Source organism: Natator depressus, chromosome 10 (genome assembly GCF_965152275.1).
Source record: "Natator depressus isolate rNatDep1 chromosome 10, rNatDep2.hap1, whole genome shotgun sequence".
Classification (NCBI taxonomy): Eukaryota; Metazoa; Chordata; order Testudines; family Cheloniidae; genus Natator; species Natator depressus.
Genome location: NC_134243.1, coordinates 43,534,092 through 43,556,356, shown reverse-complemented (window position 1 = coordinate 43,556,356; position 22,265 = coordinate 43,534,092).

Sequence of the window (22,265 nt, the reverse complement as noted above, 5' to 3'; positions counted from 1 at the left end):
GGCCAAGGTTTCCTGAGAAACACTAGGTTATTTATTATTTGTTTGTTTATTGGGTTAAGCAGCACCTAGAGGCTCCAAACAGGTTCAGTGGCAGAGTTGGGAAGAGACCAAGGCACAGTGATGAGCTGCCAAAATCTTAACAACTGGTTCCCTCCTCACCCCACGAGGGGGTCGTTGCCCACCCCCGCCCCCGGGACTTCTGCCCCATCCAACTCCCCGTGTTCCTTGACGCCCCCCCCCAGGACCCCTGCCCCATCCACCCCCCTCCCCTGTCCCCTGACTGCCCCCAGAACCGGGCAGGAGGGTCTCGTGGGCCACCGTAGTGGGTGCCCACCCCACCCCACCTTTAAGAGCCAGAGGCGCCTGCCAGGGGGCAAGGTGGGGAGTCCCAGAGATGCTTACCCTGGGGCAGCTCCCAGGAAGCATCTGGCAGGTCCCTCTGGCTCCTGGGGCAGGGGAGCGTAGCTAGTGGGGGAGCAGGGGGAACGGCTGCTCCCCCCACTGATCACATCAAAAGTGGCGTCTTAGGCACCAACTCCATGGGTGCTCTGGGACTGGAGCACCCACGGGGAAAATTTGGTGGGTGCAGAGCCCCCACTGGCAGCTCCCTGCCCCACGCCCGGCCCCAACTCACCTCTGCTCCGCCTCCTCCCCTGAACGCACCGTCCCACTCTGCTTCTCCGCCCCCCCCCCCGCCCCAGCTTCCCGTGAATCAGCTGTTCGGCGGGAAGCCTGGGAGGGCTGAGAAGCAGGCAGCGGCTTCACACTCAGGCTGAGGGTGGCGGAGGTGAGCTGAGGCAAGGAGCAGTTCTCCTGCGTGTTCCCCCTTCCCCCTCCAGGTTACCTGCTGCGGTGCGGGTGGCCCTCCTCACCCCCCTCCCCAGCTCACCTCCGCCTCCCTGGGCCTGAGTGCGAAGCCGCCGCCGGCTTCTCAGCTCGCCCCGGCTTCCCGCGCGAACAGCTAATTCGCGGGAAGCCTGGGGGGGGGGGCATGGAGAAGCAGAGCGGGGCGGCGTGTTCATGGGAGGAGGCAGAGCAGAGGTGAGCTGGGGCCAGGGGTGGGGTGGGGAGCTGTCGGTGGGTGCTCTGCACCAACCAAATTTTCCCCTCGGGTGCTCCAGCCTTGGAGCACCTATGGAGTCGGTGCTTAAGTTGCCACTTTTGGCCGGTTAAATTTAGAAGCCCTTTTAGAACCGGTTGTCCCTCGTGGAACAACCGGTTCTAAAAGGGCTTCTAAATTTAACAACCGGTTCTAGCGAACCGGTGCGAACCAGCTCACCACTGCCTAGGCATACTGTGCCTTGCCTATTACACCATGCAGCCTATCATGCAACCTCTGCTTCAGGCACTGTTTTGTACAGCATTGTTAGAGGGCTTATTCCTTCACCCTCTCACTTCCGTGGTCCTTCTCACGTAAACAGAGAGCAACAATACCCGAAGTCCGAAGGTGCAAACAATTAGATGTTTATTGGGATGAACTTCCAGCAAGCTTAAATCCAAGTTCCTTTTTCCTTATTTTCAAATCCCAACTTACTTCCTGTTTGCCCCTAATTTATATAGTAATATTCTCAGCTATACCTCAACCAATCATTTTACTGAAATCTTTCTAACCAATCCTATCATATTGTAACATAATTTTCTAACCAATTATATCCCACCCCCCTAATTAACTTACACCTAGCAAAATTAATTATACAGCAGACAGAAACAATTAACAATAGAAAAGTGGGGGCCATAAAGATAAAATATACAGAAATGAGGGTTTCACAACCTCAACTATTGAGAAACGATTTCTTGCCAGACAGGATGCTATCAAATTAAGTTTTCTTTAACTTTCTTTATCTGGTGGTGATAGGAATACAATCCTGTCCTGATAATGCCTAACAGCCCAATAGCACCTTATTTTAATATGACTCGTTTGGAATGTGGGGATGTGACCGTTTGCTTCCCAGCTTATGGCTGCCTCTGCTGCTTAGCCAGAGATCTTAGCCTAAGAACAGGGCTTCAGATTATACCTCTATAACTAGCTAAATGATAAACATATATGTAAATTCTTAAAGTATAGGCCTTTACAGACAGGCCTGAATATCTATATCCTACCAAACATTATTTTTTATGTCCTTATGAAATATTGCGTAAGGGAATTTCTCTCTGTGGCATGTTGTTCTGAAATTGTCCGGCTCTGTTGTACTCATTCTGATCCACTTGTCCTGTCATGTTCAGGGGCACCTAGAAGAGAATAGAATTAAAAAAAAAAAACAAGTTTATGAAGAAGAAACCCCATGGCTGTAGGGGAAGCACTAATGCAGTGGACTCGTGGCTCTCCCCTGCTTTCGTTCTCTGGGCTGCTTTGTAATAGAAATCTTCTCTAGAGTCATGTCTGTGCTCAGAGGTGACCTGTACCTGCTGATAGTGGGGGGACACAATTTAAAGGTTTGGCCGCCCCCCAGAACAGCTCAAGTCATGTCCTCCCTTGCCCTCAGTCTCCTCTCCCTCCATCTCCCAGCTGCTCCTGCCTCTCCCCAGGGCAGAAATCTGGGGGAAACACATGACTCCATGTGCCCCAACACGCGCATCGCCTCTGTCTGTGCTATACAACTGTAGTGCCATGGTATAGACACTCCCTACAGCAAAAGACAGGGTTTTTCTGCTTTTGTAGGTAATCCACCTCTCTGAGGGGCATAGAATTCTTCTGTCAACCTAGCCATGTCGACACTCGGGATTAGATCATCTTAACTGCAGCTCTGTAGGATGTGAATTTAGATTGACTTAGCTTTTAAGTGTAGAACAGTCTTCAGATACCTAACTTCTCCCAGCATCTTGTACCTCAGAATAACGGTCCTGAATCTCCACTGTATTTTCCTTGAGTGTAAAGTGGATGTAAATTGTTGACAAGTCAGACTGCTAGTTTTTATGTCCACTTTGCACTTGTCTGAATGACTATGCAAGAGGCATAGGATAGCTCCCCAATACACCAACCTCTTCATGGGCCACCTTGAAGAAGAATTTCTTGACAAAGGAACCACAAGTCCAGTGAAATACCTGAAATTTATTGATGACATTTTCATCCTCTGGACAGACGACTTAAACTCCCTTGTAGATTTCCACCACAATTTCAACAATCGTTACCCATCCATTAAACTCTCTCTGGAACACTCCCACACCAGCATCAACTTCCTGGATACCACGATCAGCTTCAACAATGGAATCCAAACAGACAACCATATACATATAAGAAATCCCTGGATCACCACACCAACCTTCATAGATCCAGTAACCACCCCAAACACACCAAGAAGTCTGTTTTCTTCAGCCAGCCACTCAGATACCTCAGACTATGCGCCAAGGAGAAAGTCTGGGATATAAACATTAAACTCAAAACCACCTTCACCAAACAAGGACACACCACCAGAGAAGTAGATTGCAGCATGGGACTGGCCACTCAAATGCCTCGAGAGAACCTGCTTCAATACAGAAATAAAACCCCCTCTGACTGCATACCCCTAGTTGTCACCTACCACCCCACAGTGGAACCCATACAGGGTATCATGAAACAACAACAACCCATCCTCAGTGGGGACCCCATCCTGAAATAAATTTTTCCTGAACCCCTTCTTCTGGCCTTCAAACACCCCCTCACAACCTCTGCAAGCTCATCAGCAGAAGCAAGCTCCCCACAGACCAGGACGTATAAACTCAAAGCAGCATCAAAACCTGCCAGAACAACAGATGCAAAACCTGCAAATATATCTCCACCGCTACAGCGTTCAACACCCCCCACAATGCAACGTTCAAGATCTATGGGTCCTACACATACCTATCACAACATATAGCGTACCTCATCCAATGCATTAAATGCCCCAATAACAACTATGTGGGTGAAACCGGACAATCACTAAGCTCTCGAATGAACTCACACAGGAAAATGATAAAAGACAACACCCTATCACCTGTGGGTGAACACTTTTCACACAACGATAACTCCATATCTGTCCTATCATGCCTCATCTTCAAAGGAAACCTGCACACCACTTTCAAAAGAGGAGCCTGGGAGCTTAAATTCATAACTCTGCTAGACACTAAAAACCATGGACTGAACAGAGACACCGGTCCATTCATGGCTAATTACAACAACCTATAACCCATTAACAACCCCCCATCTGTTTCCTCCCCTTTACTTTCCTCTCTATGACTGGAGGGTTGTTAATGGGCCACTTCACCTTGAATGGTCCCATGAAATATGTATTATCTGTTCCACCCTGTATTTAGCTGTGACTCTCTAAATACGTTTCCGAGACATGAGGATGAGCTCTGTGTAGATCGAAAGCTTGTCTCTCTCACCAACCAAAGTTGGTCCAATAAAAGATAACCTCTATGCAAGGGGCAAGCAGTGGCCAACTAAGCCTGGTGCTTCACTCTGCAGACCACTACCTGTCATGCAGTACCGATGCAAAAAGTAAAATACATTAAATACAGCATACTGCAAAATATCGCTGTGTATAGAGTTTTTGTACTGAAAGCTCCCCATGTGCCTTACAAACTATGGCATCAACAGTGCTTCTTCAGGGACACCGGCACAGCAGAGTGGATAAGGCGGTGAATTGCCCATGGTGGGGTGCCTGGAGGCAGAATACTCCAGACATGTTAGGGGGAGAAGAGGGCCTTTCTGCACCTTGGAAAAGATGAAGCCCATGCCCCACTCACTGCTCTCTTGCTGGTATGCAGAGAGGGAAAAGAATAAGATTTAAAAATTAAAATACCCTTGTTTGGGGTTTATTTTTTCACCCCAAAAGGAGAAGTATGAGAGATTCTGTGAAGTCCACCAGAAACTTCGTTATTTCTATTGATTTTCCATGGAAGGTGGTCATATGCTGTGGTGAGGGACAGCAGTATAAAACCGTGAGGTGCACAGTTCTGCTAGAAACAAGCCCACTTTGGGGTTGCTAGCACTGCTGCAGCTTTAACTGCTGCCACTTGTGCTGTACCCAGCATGAGCAGCCCAATTACAGTTGTTGGTTGTGCATCTGACACAGGATGCTCTCCCGTAGCACCTCAGAGTTACAGACACCTCGGGAATGGAGAATGTTCGTAACTCTGAACAAAACATTATGGTTCTTTCAGAAGTTTACAACTGAACGTTGACTTAATACAGCGTTGAGACTTTACTATGAAGAAGAAAAATGCTGCTTTTAACCATCTTAATTGAAAGGAAACAAACACAGAAAGAGTTTCCTTACTTTGTCAAATCTTTTTTTTTTTAAACATTCCCTTTATTTTTTTAGAGGTTTACGTTTAACACAGCACTGTACTGTATTTGCTTTTATGCCCTCCCCCCTCACAGGCTGCTAGAGCTGTGGCTCCAATCCGAGCCAGAATGGCGACACCACAGTTAAATGGCTCCTTAGCCCAACCCAACTGGCACAGGCCAGCTGCCGGTGTCTTATTGCGGTGTAGACACACCATGAGGGGCTACATTGAAAACTGGACTCCTCAGGCCCCTTCAGAGACACTGCCTGCCCTGTTGTCAAGGTAACAGAAAACCAGAGGGAGGAAGTTCTCTAGGAGAGGTTCTCTGGCCTCTGATGTAGGACGTCCAGGTACATGGTCATAAGAGTCCATTCTGGCCTTCAAAGCTTTTACTCTCAGGCTACCCCAGGAACTGCATTCCCAGCCCAGCCCAACTCCTCTGACAACTGACCCTAATGAAAAACCAGCTGCCATTCACAGGCTGGGACCTGCCTATGAGATTCCCCACCCCCACCAACCCCATTAAGCAATGTGCCCTGGCTATCTGGTTTTTCATTTTCTATGGACTCTGCTGATCTAAAGCTAGTCAGTTTCAGTGACTTCTACTACAACAATTAGGGCCCAAGTTTGAAAGGACACTATAATCGGTGCCAGCATTTATCTGTGGCTGCAAGTTACAGGATTTAGCAATTTACCTACCTGATGATCCCTGTGCCTCCCAAACCCTAGGAACCGTAGGAACCTTCCCCGCCTTCTGTTTAGCGCAGGTGGAGCTACCATGCCCCAACAGAGGCACCTCTGAGCGATGAAGATCTAGTTCTTTATCGCTGTCGGACTTTGTTCCCTTCAAGCCCGGGCACTCAGATGCTGTGGATCTGTCTTGGTGAGGTGAGCCCCTTCAACAAAAGTGTAACCAGTCTACCTCTCTTCTCCAAAATCCCCTGAACAGTCCCGCTCACCCCCTGCCACATGCATGCCAAAAACCAAGGAAATTACCACCAAAACACATCCACAGCCATCAGTTAAGGCTGCCTAAATGACACCTCCCCACATGCAAGCCCTTAAAGCCAGGGAAAAAATTGTTCACTGTCCATAGCATCCATCACTGCACTAACCACTCTCACTGACAGATTCCAGCTGTCCACCAGGAAACTCCCAGTTTAGACAAACACACAACATTCCTGTAACTGACACCCTAACACAGAATCCTGAGGCCAACTGCAGTAATTTGAATATATAATGACTTGAGCATCAGAATATGTCATTGTCTCTTATGTGTAGGACTGCTAGCCATCCTCATCTCCTGGCTGCTCGGCAGAAGACGGTGCAATAGGACTACTAGCCATCCTCATCTCCTGGCTGCTCGGCAGAAGACGGTGCAATACGACTGCCAGCAGGACTAAAGAGAATGACCTGGTCGAGTCACTCCTATTTCAGTCCCTGTGCCCATGTCTGCCCAGGCGCTCCTGACTGACCTTACTGCGGTGGCCAAGAGCACCTAGGACATGATGACAATAGTTATCAGGCCTATTGCGCCGTCTGCTGCCACAAGGCAATGGGTTGCTGCTGCTGTGTAGCAATGCAATACCGCGTCTGCCAGCACCCAGGAGACGTACGGTGACAGTGAGCAGAGCTGGCTCCATGCTTGCCGTGGTATGGCGTCTGCACAGGTAACCCAGGAAAAAAGGCGCAAAATGATGGTCTGCCATTGCTTTCATGGAGGGAGGGCCTGACGACATGGACTCAGAACCACCCGTGACAATGTTTTTGCCCCATTAGGCATTGGGATCTCAACCCAGAATTCCAATGGGCGGCGGAGACTGCGGGAACTGTGGGATAGCTACCCACAGTGCAACGCTCCGGAAGTCGATGCTAGCCTCAGTACTGTGGAAGCACTCCGCCGAGTTAATGCACTTAATGCACTTAGAGCATTTTGTGTGGGGACACAGACAATCGACTATATAAAAACGATTTCTAAAAAAATGACTTCTATAAATTCGACCTAATTTCGTAGTGTAGACAAACACTGAGAGAGGTTAGTGCAAGGATGATTCTTATGACAGGTGAACAACGTTTCCCTTCACTGGTTGTTTGCCTGCTTTTAAGGACTTGTACGGATCAGCAAGGAAAGCTACCTTACTGAGGTCAGAACATGTAGGGATAAAGTGAGAAAGGCTAAAAGTCAAGTAGAGTTGGACCTTGCAAAGGGAATTAAAACCAATTGTAAAAGGTTCTATAGCCATATAAATAAGAAGAAAACAAAGAAAGAAGAAGTGGGACCGCTAAACACTGAGGATGGAGTGGAGGTTCAGGATAATCTAGGCATGGCCCAATATCTAAACAAATACTTTGCCTCAGTCTTTAATAAGGCTAAAGAGGATCTTAGGGATAATGGTAGCATGACAAATGGGAATGAGGATATGGAAGTAGATATTACCATATCTGAGGTAGAAGCGAAACTCAGACAGCTTAATGGGACTAAATCGGGGGGCCCAGATAATCTTCATCCAAGAATATTAAAGGAATTGGCACATGAAATTGCAAGCCCATTAGCAAGAATTTTTAATGAATCTGTAAATTCAGGGGTTGTACCATATGACTGGAGAATTGCTAACATAGTTCCTATTTTTTAGAAAGGGGAAAAAAAGCGATCCAGGTAACTACAGGCCTGTTAGTTTGACATCTGTAGTATGCAAGGTCTTGGAAAAAATTTTGAAGGAGAAAGTAGTTAAGGACATTGAGGTCAATGGTAAATGGGACAAAATACAACATGGTTTTACAAAAGGTAGATCGTGCCAAACCAACCTGATCTCCTTCTTTGAGAAAGTAACAGATTTTTTAGACAAAGGAAACACAGTGGATCTAATTTACCTAGATTTCAGTAAGGCGTTTGATATGGTGCCACATGGGGAATTATTAGTTAAATTGGAAAAGATGGGGATCAATATGAAAATTGAAAGGTGGATAAGGAATTGGTTAAAAGGGAGACGACAGCGGGTCATACTGAAAGATGAACTGTCAGGCTGGAGGGAGGTTACCAGTGGAGTTCCTCAGGGATTGGTTTTGGGACCAATCTTATTTAATCTTTTAATTACTGACCTCTACACAAAAAGTGGGAGTGTGCTAATAAAGTTTGCGGATGACACAAAGCTGGGAGGTATTGCCAATTTAGAGAAGGACCGGGATATCATACAGGAGGATCTGGATGACCTTGTAAACTGGAGTAATAGTAATAGGATGAAATTTAATAGTGAGAAGTGTAAGGTCATGCATTTAGGGATTAATAACAAGAATTTTAGTTATAAGCTGGGGACGCATCAATTAGAAGTAACGGAGGAGGAGAAGGACCTTGGAGTATTGGTTGACCACAGGATAACTATGAGCTGCCAATGTGATATGGCTGTGAAAAAAGCTAATGCGGTCTTGGGATGCATCAGGCAAGGTATTTCCAGTAGAGATAAGGAGGTGTTAGTACCGTTATACAAGGCACTGGTGAAACCTCATCTGGAATACTGTTTGCAGTTCTGGTCTCCTATGTTTAAGAAGGATGAATTCAAACTGGAACAGGTACAGAGAAGGGCTACTAGGATGATCCGAGGAATGGAAAACTTGTCTTATGAACGGAGACTCAAGGAGCTTGGCTTGTTTAGCCTAACCAAAAGAAGGTTGAGGGGAGATATGATTGCTCTCTATAAATATATCAGAGGGATAAATACTGGAGAGGGAGAGGAATTATTTAAGCTCAGTACCAATGTGGACACAAGAACAAATGGACATAAACTGGCCATCGGGAAGTTTAGACTTGAAATTAGACAAAGGTTTCTAACCATCAGAGGAGTAAAGTTCTGGAATAGCCTTCCACGGGCAGCAGTGGGGGCAAAAGACCTATCTGGCTTCAAGATTAAACTCAATAAGTTTATGGAGGAGATGGTATGATGGGATAACATGATTTTGGCAATTAATTGATCTTTAAGTATTCATGGTAAATAGGCCCAATGGCCTGTGATGGGATGTTAGATGGGGTGGGATCTGAGTTACTACAGAGAATTCTTTCCTGGGTATTTGGCTGGTAAATCTTGCCCACATGCTCAGAGTTCAGCTGATCGCCATATTTGGGGTCGGGAAGGAATTTTCCTCCAGCCAGATTGGAAGAGGCCCTGGGGGTTTTTCGCCTTCCTCCGTAGCATGGGGCACGGGTCACTTGCTGGAGGATTCTCTGCACCTTGAAGTCTTTAAACCATGATTTGAGGACTTCAATAGCTCAGACATAGGTGAGAGATTTATTGCAGGAGTGGGGGGTAAGATTCTGTGGCCTGCATTGTGCAGGAGGTCAGACTAGATGATCATAATGGTCCCTTCTGACCTTAAAATCTATGAGTCTATGTCACGTAGGTAGCCTTAACTGGTGGTGATGTTGTATTTAATGGTAACTCTTTCTAGGCTGGTAGCATGTAGGGTAGTGGGGAATACTCACCTGTTCTCCTGCATCATTTCCATTGCCATCTTCTACAAGAGTAAACTGCAAAAGAAAGAAGCTTGTTAACTGGGTGCCATGGGGAAATCTTTCTTTTTTGGCATTTTGTTTAGGGCTGGTTGCGACAGATGCCCATTTCCTAAATATCCTGGGCAAACCTGATTGAATTAAGTTAAGTCTCACTATATTTATGTACCACCATGGGCCAGGGTTTGTCTGTAATTCCATAGGGGAGGTGAACCAGGACCCCCAAGGAACTAAGACCAGTGGGGTGTGACACAGAGACTATTTTTTGCAGGTCACTCCTCTTGTCAGGCCTGACATACTCACTACACCTCACACTGGTGCAGTGCTGCCCAGAGGATTCAGGGGGCCTGGGGCAAAGCAATTTTGGGGGCCCCTTCCATAAAAAAAAGTTGCAATACTATTGTACTCTACGGGGCCTGTGGGCCTGGGGCAAATTGCCCCGTTTCCCCCCCCCCTCTCCCCGGGCAGCCCTGCACTGGTGTCAAGATACTTATTTAAAAGGTGACATGTAACATTGTTTGAAATCTACTAACACACTGGTCATTAATTTCACTGTGAAATGTTTGTAACAACTCTGTAGGTGAAATTATGAAATTACTCTCTGATAACTGTGTCCTGGAGACTGCAAACAGACAAACAAGATAAAACACTGCATATTGCTGCATGGGGGCGTTTAGCGAGCCAGTGTGGTTCCCCACCGCCCCGGAGAGGGACGAGTCTCTCTGGATACCAAAGTGGGCGGAGCCAGCGAATCCTGCACCTGCTCCCCAGAGGTCAAGGCACGGGACAGGAAGTATAAAAGCCTAACCCCAGCGCTCACTAGAAGAGCAGCTGCCGGAAAGGCCAGATGCCTGCGGCCTAGCTCCTGGTTGGGAGACCCCGAAAACCGGTGGTGGACCCAAAGACTGGCCTGACACCGACCAGAGCCCGGAGAAGCTGTCAAGCCTACCCTTGCCAGTTACCCTGAGGAGCCCATGGTATTTGACCCCCTGGAGGACATCGTCCGGACCCAGGTACCTCTAGAGAGGGAGTTAGGAAGTAGCCCAGGGGCAGCCGACCCTAGTCTAGCTGCAGCACTGCCAGAGCCTATGTCAGTGTGTTGTGGCCAGGATCCCCACTGACTCAGCAGCGGGCCTTCTGCCGCTGCTAGGGCCCCGGGCTGGAACGCAGTGGAGTGGGTGGGCCTACATCTCCCCCTCTCCCAGGCCCCTCTGAGCCAAGGGCCTGGGCTTGCTGTTTACCTGCCTTTGCTCAGCCCCTGCCTGAGACCCTGAGCCACTGACGCTCTGTTGTCCTGCCCCGACCCAGGGATGGGGCCTGCTAATTATATAATAGTTGCTCAGCTCCTGCCTGAGGTCCTGAGCTCGTGATTCACTATTGCCTGCCGATCGCAGGCCGGGCGTGAATAACTGTTTGTGTTTGCCTCTACTGCTGCCGTGGTGAGAGACTCCTGCGGCCAGGCTAATTCCCTGTCAACAACCGAAAGGAAGTACCGAGGCAGAGTGGTTCCCCACCGCCCCAGAGAGGGACGAGCCCTGGCCAAACTCCTGTACAGGGCAGCTCTGGTAAGGATGTGCTATTACAATGACCAGCTCTAGTTGTATTTATAGATTTCTCACACTGAGATTGACTCCCCCATGGAAGCTGGGCAAGCTCCAGTGTTAAAGAATGAGACAGAACAAGCTGCCAGTAAGAAGGTATACAGCGGCCAGCCCACAACGCACACGGCGATGGTGACTTGGTTCATGCAAGTCCTTGTGTAGGGCTCACCAAAGTGCAAATGGCTGCTGCTCAGCAGTGGGAGTGGGGGCTAGCATAGTCACCCTCACTGAGCAGTAGTAAGGTTCAGTTCCTTCTTCACAAGTGTGCAGGGTGCAAAGGGATGCAGGGGTGAGAGAGGAGAGAGTTAATCCTGACCCTCACCATCCCAATGAGGCACTTAGCTACACAATGCTCTTAGCCCTCCCTCTGGCTGTGCCGCAGTGTCTCGTTAGTGCAGCATTGCGTTCCCCTGCACTCCTGGGCCTGCTCATCACTTTTTAGCTTGCGCTTAGGCAGGGCGAAGTCCCATCAATGGCTGGCTGGGCACCCTGCTAGTAGGGCTGGGAAGCAATATCTTAGGTTGGTCCTCACAATGTGCTTATGACCAGAGGCACCATCTTTGAGTTGCCAGGGAGTGCTCAACCCCCACTCCGCCCCAGGCCCCGTCCCCACTCCACCCCTTCCCTCAAGCCCCCATCCCCACCTTGCCTCTTCCCGCTGCCGCTCTCTCTTCCCACTCTGTTCCACCGCCACCCACTCCCCCAAGTGTGCCCTGCCCTCGCTTCTCCCCCACCCTCCAGTGCCTCCTGCATGCTGAACAGCTGATCCGCAGTAGGCGGGAGGCCCTGGAGAGAGGGGAGGAGCTGATGGGAGGGCTGCTGGTGGGTGCTGAGCACCTACTATTTTTTCCCTGTGGGTGCTCCAGCCCTGGAGCACCCATAGAGTTGGTGCCTGTGCTTATGACGCTAAAAGAGATCACACAGAGGTACAGTCATGTGCCATCAGCATTAGCTAGTAAGACACAGAGCAAAGAGAACAAACTCAATCCCACTCATCCCCACACCAACCAGAGGCTGTTTTCAGGAGGCTGTTTCTAAGCTTGAGCCTGAGAATTCATCAGGACGACTAAATATTATGAGAGAGGTTAAACGCTAGAGAGGGGTTGCTGTGCTGTGTCTACAAGGGGTGCAGCTCAGACCCCTCAGCCCAGGCAGATGGGGTCCTAAGGCAGTCTTAAACCACTTTGTGCCCTCTGAATGTCAGTCTGCTCTCTGGACTGCAGAGGCTCCCAGCATCACTTCAACAGAAAAGTGGATGAAGCTCACAACCCCTCCGACTCCACTTGGTTTGCCCCATTTACGTACTTACTATTTCATGGTAAAACTTTTCCATATCCAAAAGGGAAAGTGCAAAATGGATGCAGTTGTTTGTGACACAGTGGTATGTTGTCTCAGCATTCAGCATGGCATCTACCTTCTTCAGGAAAGCGTCTTTATTGATTTCTCGTTTAAGTCTCAAAATCTGACATTTCCCCCTGGTTCTTTCCATAGCATCGATTCCTTGTATGTGGACGATTCCTTTAAAAGAACCAATAGCATTCAGTGGCCTGTTAACATTCACTGTGACGTGACAGGAGACAAACGTGAGAGAGATGGAAATGTGTGCATTTGCCTTCCTAAGAGGTACAGATCCAATATCATATGAGGTAGGGTGACCATCTGTCCTGTTTTTAAAAGGACAGTCCTTTTTTTGGGGAGTTTTTCTTACATAGGCACCTATTACCCTCCGCCCCCTGTCCCGTTTTTTCACAGTTGCTATCTCGTAACTCAAGTATGAGGGATAGGATCACTGGCAGGATTGGCGCTCAATGTGCACAACAAAACCGCACTTCTGAAACAAAATATGAAATCCAGTAAGTAAAACCCAGCAGATGGCCTGCAGGACAAAGTGGGACACTACATAACTCTGGACCTCTCCTATTTCCATTGTTGTCACATGATGCCAACCTAGAGAAAAGCCATCCTGATTGCTCACTTGGCCTTTCCCCATCCTCCCACCTTTATCTGTTCAAAACTTTGTCTAGACAATAGGGATCCTCCTTAAAATAAAACCTAGCGTGCATTATGGCTGAAATTTCCAAAGCTGCTTAAGGGATTTGGATGCCCAGATCCCATTACCTTAGGGGATTTGGGTGCCCAAGGCAGCTTTGAAACTCTCACCCTGTATTATATATCTGGCTAGCCTCAATATCTTTCTTGAAAGATAAATTAAGATCGTCAATCAAACCAAAGAAGCCTTGGAATTTGGGCTTAAGACTCACTATCAAGCCAACCAAAACTAGAGATTAAGGCCCATCTGCCCTCTTAGCTACAGCATCACACTTGAAGAACCATGGTCAGTTGGTTTTCTGTCCTGACCCCTTAGTCCTTTTCAGTGTCATGTCTTTCCAGGATACTGTCCACTAGTCTGTGAGAACTACATTCTTTGTTCCCAGATATCGGACTTAGCATTTGGCTGTATTAAAAACACATGTTCAAATGAGCCCATCTTACCAAGTGATCATCATTATTTATTACTCCACCAATATTTGTTGTGCATTGGTGCATCTTGGTCCCTCCTGTTCTCTGCTTGGGGAATATCATAGTCTAGTCTCCAGAGGGCTAAAATAGTTTGCTCTAATTCTGGTTGTTGAGCTTGGGATGGGAGTGGCTAGGTGGTGATTAGTGGCTTGTGATATACCAGAGGTCAGAATGGATGCTCTCATGGTCCCTTCTGGCCTTAACCACTATGAAATGTCTTAGAAGTTTAATTATTGTGACAGGGTCGGCCCAGATAGCTAGAGGAGAGTGATCGAAGAGAGATATTAGCCCCAGATTAAGCAGGTCCCTTTCCCCTGGGCAGTTCCAGAACAATCAGGAACTTGCTGGAACCAATTAAGGCAGGCAGGCTAATGAGGACACCTGGAGCCAATTAAGAAGCTGCTAGAATCCATTAAGACAGGCAGGCTAATCAGGGCACCTGGTTTAAAAAGGACCTCACTCCAGTCAGTGAGGGGCACGCAAGGAGCTGAGAGTGAGAGGGCATGCTGCTGGAGGACTGAGGAGTACAAATGCTATCTGGCATCAGGAGGAAGGTCCTGTGGTGAGGATAAAGAAGGTGTTGGGAGGAGGCCATGGGGAAGTAGCCCAGGGAGTTGTAGCTGCCACACAGGTGTTACACGAAACACTGTAGACAGCTATGATCCACAGGGCCCTAGGCTGGAATCTGGAGTAGAGGGCAGGCCCAGGTTCCCCACATCCCCCCCAACTCCCTATTGGATACAGGAGGAGTTGACCTGGACTGTGGGTCCCACCAGAGGGGAAGGTCCCTGGCCTGTCCCCCAACCCACTAGGTGGATCAGCAGAGACTGCGGGGGTTGTTCTCCTTCCTTTTCCCCATGCTGGCCAGTGATGAGGTTAGCTGAGTGAATGGCAGGTTTGAGCCACTAGCAAAAGTGGCCAAACTGAGGGCTGCCATGAATCTCTGAGGCGAGCAAATCCGCCAATAAGCACAGGACCCACCAAGGCAGAAGAGCAAATTTGTCACAGTATATTATGTCTACACAGTTACTTTTATCAGCCAAACTTGTAGTCTCATTAAACAAACAAACAGTCTCATGTTTACTTGACAAGTTCTATTTTCCATAAAACTTTTTTGATTGGCTTAATTATGCTGCCATCCTTTAATTCTCTACAGATCGCATCATGTGCAGGCCTTTCCATGACTTTTGTCCAGGATCAATGTCAGGCTAACAAGCCTATAGTTACCCAAGTCATCTTGTTTACCTTAGCTTTTTTTCCCTCCAGTCCTCTGGAATTTCCCGAGTGTTCCAAAATTTGTTAAAAATCACCATGACTGGTTCAGAGAGCCCCTGAACCAATTTTTTTTAATACTCTTGAGTGCACATTAGTGGGTCTTGCTGAGTTAGCATTTTTTAAATAAAACTTTAGTAGTTGCTGTTTAACATCTTCCTTTGTTACTGATGGAATAGAAAGTACATCTTATTATTTTAAGATATGAACACATCATCCTGCTTTTTTCAAAACATAGAACAGAAATATTTAGGGAATACTTTTGCCTCTTCTGGATCATGACTGGGAATTTTATCAGCTTTGTCTAGAATCGGATCTATGCCAAAATCCTATACTAGGATTTCACTTGGTCCTGATATATTTAAATAATTCCTTCTTCTTGTCCTTAACCCTATTGGCCATAGACTTTTTTCATTCATACCTTCAGCTTCCCTTATCAATTGTCTGCATTGCCTAACTGCCAATTTGTACTCATTGCTATCATCATCCCCATTTTCCATTTGTTATATTTAAAAAAAAACATATTTGGTGCTAATTGTTATTAAGGTATTTATAACACACTCATCCCTGTGGTGGCTCTTTCCAAATTAACTGTTCAGCTAATGAAAAACCCAAAGTAACCAGTAGATTTGCAGGGGAATCCCAAATCCAGAAATCATCTGGAAGACCAGAAGTGGCATACCCAGCTCAGAACTCACCAAGCAAAAGGGAAGGACGTATCTGAACTGTGCTGACAACTGAAGTGAATCTTCCACCTACAACACAATTTATCATATCTAACTGTCATTCCAAGTGCTTTCTACAGCACACAGTACTTCATAGTGTTAGGGTTGAAGATGACTTTGGAGTCCCTGGAACAGTCATGTTAAGAAGCAGTTTAATTGACTAACTCTGTATTACTGTAATCTTTGTCCTAACCGTCCCCTTAGTTTGTTTGTCATCTTCACTTGTTTTGTCACATTTTAATTTAGTCTGTAAGCTTTCTGGGGCATGGTCCATCTGTCTAAATGTTTTTCCTGACACATCTAGCACACTTTTGGGTGCTAAGAAATAACTGATAGTAATAATAGTCTACCAACTTACTGTCAAAGTGTACAACTTTCTTGTTTCCACAGTAAACACCAGCGTGCTTCCAGCTGCTAGACTGTAGGGAGGTGTCAATACGAAATAAGATGATATCTCCCAGCTGTATGTTTTCTTTAGGCACAGTTTCAAAGAAGCAGTCAGAATAATTAAATGTAGCTTTCAGGGTAAATGATATTGATGTGCTCGCCTTCTGGCTTTTCTAAAATAGAAAAAATTGAAATGAAAATTAGAAAAAATAAAGGCTCACACCCCATTAGCTAGGGATCTTCAGGCAGTGTTTTTTGCCTGCCTCAAATATTTATTAATATTCTTGTAAGCAGCAAATATTAGCAGATTCATAAATTCCAAGGACAGAAGGAACCATTGTGATCATCTACTCTGGTCTCCTGCATAACACAGGCCTGAGAACTTCCCCAAAATATTTTGTTTGAACTACAGCAGATCTTTTAGAAATACATCCGATCTTGGTTTTAAAATTCCCAGTGACAGATCTATCACAACCTTGGTAAACTGCTCCAATGTAAATTACCCTCACAGATTTGTTTTATTTTCAGTCTGAATTTGTCCGACTTCAGTTTCTAGCCACTGGATCTTGTTCTACCTTTGTCTGATACACTGAAGAGCCCATTTTCAAATATTTGTTCCCTACGTAGGCACTTAAAGACTGATCAAATTACCCCTTAACTTTCTCTCTGTTAAGCTAAATAGCTTGCACTCCTTGAGTCTATCACTCCTGCCAGTAAAGTTCCTGCCCAAAAGTTCATGAAAAGTGAAGAGCCAAGAATGCAAATCGAAGTTGTTTTTAAAAATACAGTAAGTATTTGCAGCAGCATTTGCCAAGCTCCAGTCAGCATTGGGCTGCACATACCAGATGAAGTATTAGCAATGGAAGAAACTGCACACTAGGGGGCAATCTATAGTCAGGCTGTGCATGTGCTCAAGCCACAAGCAGAGCTGAAGTCACTGTCGGATGGTAGGAGTTCATTGAGATGCAGCTATCTACCTCTCTCTCTTTTCTGGGATTACTGTAGGCTTATTGCTTGGAGATCATACGTTAGATCATACTTTTGAGTTGGGTTTGGAAGTTGAGGGGTGGCTGAGGAGCATGCTCTTGTGGTGAGACAATTACCTTCTTTGGTGTGTGGCTAGGATGCTCCTAGTCTCCTCAAAGTTCTGGGCTAGGTCGTCTCTTATGACTTTTAAAACAAACGTTGTATTTGTGGATAATCTAAGCACTATACCCAGATGTACAGACACTCTTTTCTTTGCCTGTGTATTATATAATTTTAACATTAGCTTTAATAAAATTTTTATATTTACTAATGATCTGGAAATTGAATGTGAAGTGAGGTGACAAAATTTGCAGAAGACACACAGTTGATTAAGGTTAGTAAAGACCATAGAAGTCTGTGAGGAATTTCAGAGAGACCTAACCCAGTTAAGTGAATGGGCGACACGATGGCAGATGAAATTCAGTGTTAATTGATGCAAAGTAATGGACATTGGGTAGCTCACATTTTTCTCTCCACATACACCTTTCTGGGTTCTGAGTTAACAGTATCAACCCAAAGAAAGAGCTCTGGGCGTCACTGTGGACAGCTCAACGAAAACCTCTTTGCAATGCGCAGCTGCCATCAAAAGAGCAAACATAATGTTAAGATGCTTAAGGAATGGGATGGAGAATAACACAGTAAATATTCAAATGCCTTTATATAAATGGTCTGGCATCATCTAGATACTGTGTGCAACAGGGCACACCATCTCCAGAAGGATAATGCAGAGCTAGTGGGGTTCAGAGAAGGCTGATAGTGGTCAGAGGCCTAGAAATGCTCTCCTATGAAAAGAGATTGAAAAGACTGAGATTGTTACCTTAGAAAGTAGACGAAAAAGCAGGGACATGGAAAAAAGTCTATAAAATACTCACTGGTCTAGAGAAGGGTAGAGCGGGAGCTTCTGTTTTCCTTGTCTCCTAACACAAGAACTAGGGGGCATTCAATGAAATTAAAAGGTGGCAAATTTATAACAGCTCAAAGGAAACACTTTATCATGCAGTGTGCAATTTAACTGTAGAACTCACTGCCATAGGAAGCTACTAAAGCCAAGAACTTAACAAGATTCAAAAAGGGACTGGACATTTCTATTAACAACAAGGCTATACAGAGTCATAGTTAATACTAAACATTTTTTGGAAGGGACATTAAATCTTTTGCTTTAAGGCTTAAAGCCAATCTCTAAATAGTAGAGATCAATGGTGGTGGGGGGGTATTTCCCACATCTGCTACTCCAAGATTCTTTCCTGCCCCTAAAGCATTTGGTGCTGGCCACTGCCAGAGACAGGACACTGGGCTAGATGGACGTTGGTTGTTATCCAGTCTCGTGGGTCCTGTGTTCCTAGCAGTGATCTAGCTCCATTGAATATTCCACTGTTCTCTTCTGACACAACATATCATGGTGGTCATGTTACAGTGTTTGTATTTTCATGAAATAATCACCAGTGATTATCATTTGGGTACTGGGGTTGGGGTGAGGTGGGGGACTTTCCATTTGCATTATGATTACTCCTCCTCACTGCAATGAATATTCTTCTCTTTTCCTTTGGATTAGACCTAGCGTTTACAATCACAGGCTCTGTTCTATTGCTGCTGAGCTCCCAGAATGCTCTGCTAGCTGGGACCCCCGATACTCTATTTGCAGAATTAGCCTGGCATTTCCCTGTTATAAGCTTGATTTACATGGAACCCAGAGCTCCCTTTGACTCCTCTCTTTAAACAGCCCAGATTAGGTTAGGGTTACCATATTTCAGGTTCCCAAAAAGAGGAGATGGGGGGGGGGGGGAGGAGTGAGAGAAGAGCTAAAGGGGGGAAAGTTTGGGGAGATGGAGGGGATACCTCCGGTGGGGGTACTCACTGGAGATAGGGAGCAGCACTCTGCCCCCCGTCACGGTGGAAGGGCAGCCGGCACAAGCCCGGGATGCAGTGACAGCTTGTCAGTTAGTGCCTCCCCAGGGCTGGAAGCTGGGGCCTGGGAGGGCGGGATCTAGTAGGTATAGGTTAATGGACCAATCAGCTCTGGGTTCAGAGGAATTGACCAATCAGGGCTCTTTCTGAGCTGCAGCCGCTGCTCTGAAAAAAAATCTGGCCATTTCCTCTTATTTAAAAAATCCGCCGGGATAGAGGGTGGAGGATCAAAAAAAGAGGCAATGTCTGGGAAAACCTGGACATATGGAAACCCTAGATTAGATGGACAGACAGAAAGTCCAGGGAACACAGTTCCACTTATCTCAGACAAATTGCCGTTCTGTAAAGACAAAAATGAAAAACTAACATCAGTTTTGAAAGGCAATGAAACTTCCTGGTATTATTCCTCTGTAAAGAATCCAAGGTGGCCGAATTACTGAAAACAAAGGTGGAAAATACCTACTAGATCACCCCTCCTCCATCCCCCCAGGCTAGTGCAGGATTTCTCCTTACCTTATGCTGTATTTTCCAGGGCTTTGACCTGTCTAGTTTTAAATTATTCAGACAATGGGATTCCTATCACTTCTGTTGAGAAATTATTTTACAGTCCAAAGATCTCAAAGTTAGAGGCAGGGAGATGGAGAGAGACCACAGCACAGCGGGTGATAGATTTAACATCTCTCTTATATTACATTTCTTTTAGGTGCAGCATATTTTTATAATGACTAAGATTTTAGTTAGAATTTCCTTTCTGCCTCTGCTGACTGTCAATGGTTGACAAGCCAGGAAGCAATGGGCCCACTCTGGTTGCCACGCTTTCTTTACCTGATAATGGCAGCCACTTCTAGTCTGTCCATGCAACCCTGAAGCAGCTCCAGTTTTCACCTCTCCACCCCCATACATTTGCATTTCAGCAAGGAGGGGAATGTTGCTCCCAGCCGTTGCTGAAATGACTCAGTGCCTCTGATCAACAAAGAATTACAGCAGTAAGTATTTCAGTATTGCCAACTCCAAGCATTAAAAAATCATGAGACTGAGATTTAAATAATAGATTTTAGATTCTTTTTATTTGCTGTTGGGGCACTTAGGTCACCTTTTCATGCTTTTCTCTAGACTTGCAAGAGTTGGAAACTTGCTTTAAAAATAAATAAATAAAAAAGAGCTGAAATTCCCAAATAACCATTTGCTTCCAGAAGATGGGGGTTTAAGTAAAACTCCAACGACCACAATAAAAATACAAGCATTGGCAACACTGCTTACAACTAACCCCATGTTAAGCGCTGCACTCAGAAAGCCTTTTGCCGTGCAGATCAACAACTTTATAGAACCTACAAAATTGCAAATCATTCTATATATTCTTAAAAGCTAGTAGATGGCACTCTTAACCAGCTTAGATGGACAGAAGGAAAGCCAAGTGAATCCCCTTCTGCTTACCTTATATAAACCGCTGCCCATCTGTAAAGACAAAAATGAAAAACGAATATCAATCCTCAATGAAAATTACACTTAGTGTTTTTATTTCTTTTCCCTATTCCTGTACATCCTCTCTAGAATTTAATATTCCTTTTTTATACCTTATAAACCCACAGCGGGTCTATGGAGAGTTTTCTTCTTTACTCTAAGGAACTTCTTGTCCCATACCAACTTAATAATTCTTCTTTGAATGACTTCATTCTTCTTGGTAACTATATTGATAGGGCCTGAAACTAATATTTTGGAACAAATTCATTTTAACTGCGGCTAGACAGCCATGACACATGTACTTTATTTCAATCAAACATAAGTTTTCAGTTCTGAAATATGGGAGGAAAATTAATTTCATATAACTGACAGGAGTTAATATTTCTCCTAACCTCAAAGTACCAGACCTCGCAAATTCAAACATCTCTTGCAGCAGCTTAATCATAGATTCTGCCAACCCTAGATTTAATATTTCAGATTTCATATAATTAATTGCATAGCCAGACATACTACTGAATTCATTAATTGATATCAGAATGCACCTCATAGATTGCACGGGATTGGTAACATTCGTATCATATCACCTACACACAGCACAATTTTATATTCTGTTTTATTAATTGTAACACCTGTTATGCTACTGTTCTGACTTGTGTGTGTGTGCGGGCCCAGAACTCCATAAAGAGGGCAAATAAAGAGGCAGGGTAGAGGACAGCCTTCTCTGGTTCCTCTTTGTAGCTGAAATTCACTGAAGTGTTTCCCATTCACTTTCATCCTAGTAGTGGGCTAATCATATAATATATTCATCCAAATCTTCATATTGTCTTCAAAACCCACCCAAGGAAGTCCTTTTTATAGAAGTCCACGCTTCTCTATCAAAGCCCTTCTCAGTGCCTAGGGATAGCAGTAGACTTATTATAGTTGTTATCTGCATGTTATGAATTGTTTCTATGATTTTTCTAGTGTTATTGTTCTGTGTATTATGTCTGAAACCTGTTTGACCAACGTGTATTAACTGCCTGCTTTTATTCTTCTGGCAGGGTCTTTGAAAATATTTTCATCTATACATTAAGAAAGAAGATTGGCCTGTATGAGACACATAGTATCTTGTCGTTTTGTGAATTGGCTATTACTGCTATGTCTTTCACTGTATGGGGAATCTGTCTTTACTCTCTAACAAATTCATTAGAGTGGCTAGTTTACCTGCAGTGATATCTCATGTCATCTTATAAAACCCTATTGAGAGCTCATCTAGTCTTAAGGATTTTTGTGATGGCATTGATTTATTCGCCCCCCCCCCCCCGAAATCCTCTTCCTGCATTGGTCTTTCTAAGCCTATCAACTGTTCCTGAGCTAACCTGGGCATGCTGCCTCATTAATACATTCCCTCATTTTCCCCAGAGCCTCTTTATAATTGGAGGCCTGAAGATTTATATAAAAGTTTCCTAGATTCTTCAACAATCTGTCTGGTCTTAAATTTTACTGTGTTTATGTAGGGGAGGGCAGATGCATTTATTGCCTGTATTGGATTCTTTTCGTCTCATAATTGATAGGCAAGAAGTTTATTAGCCTTATTCCCTTAATAATATCTCTATGTCAGCTAGCTGACAGCCCTTTCAG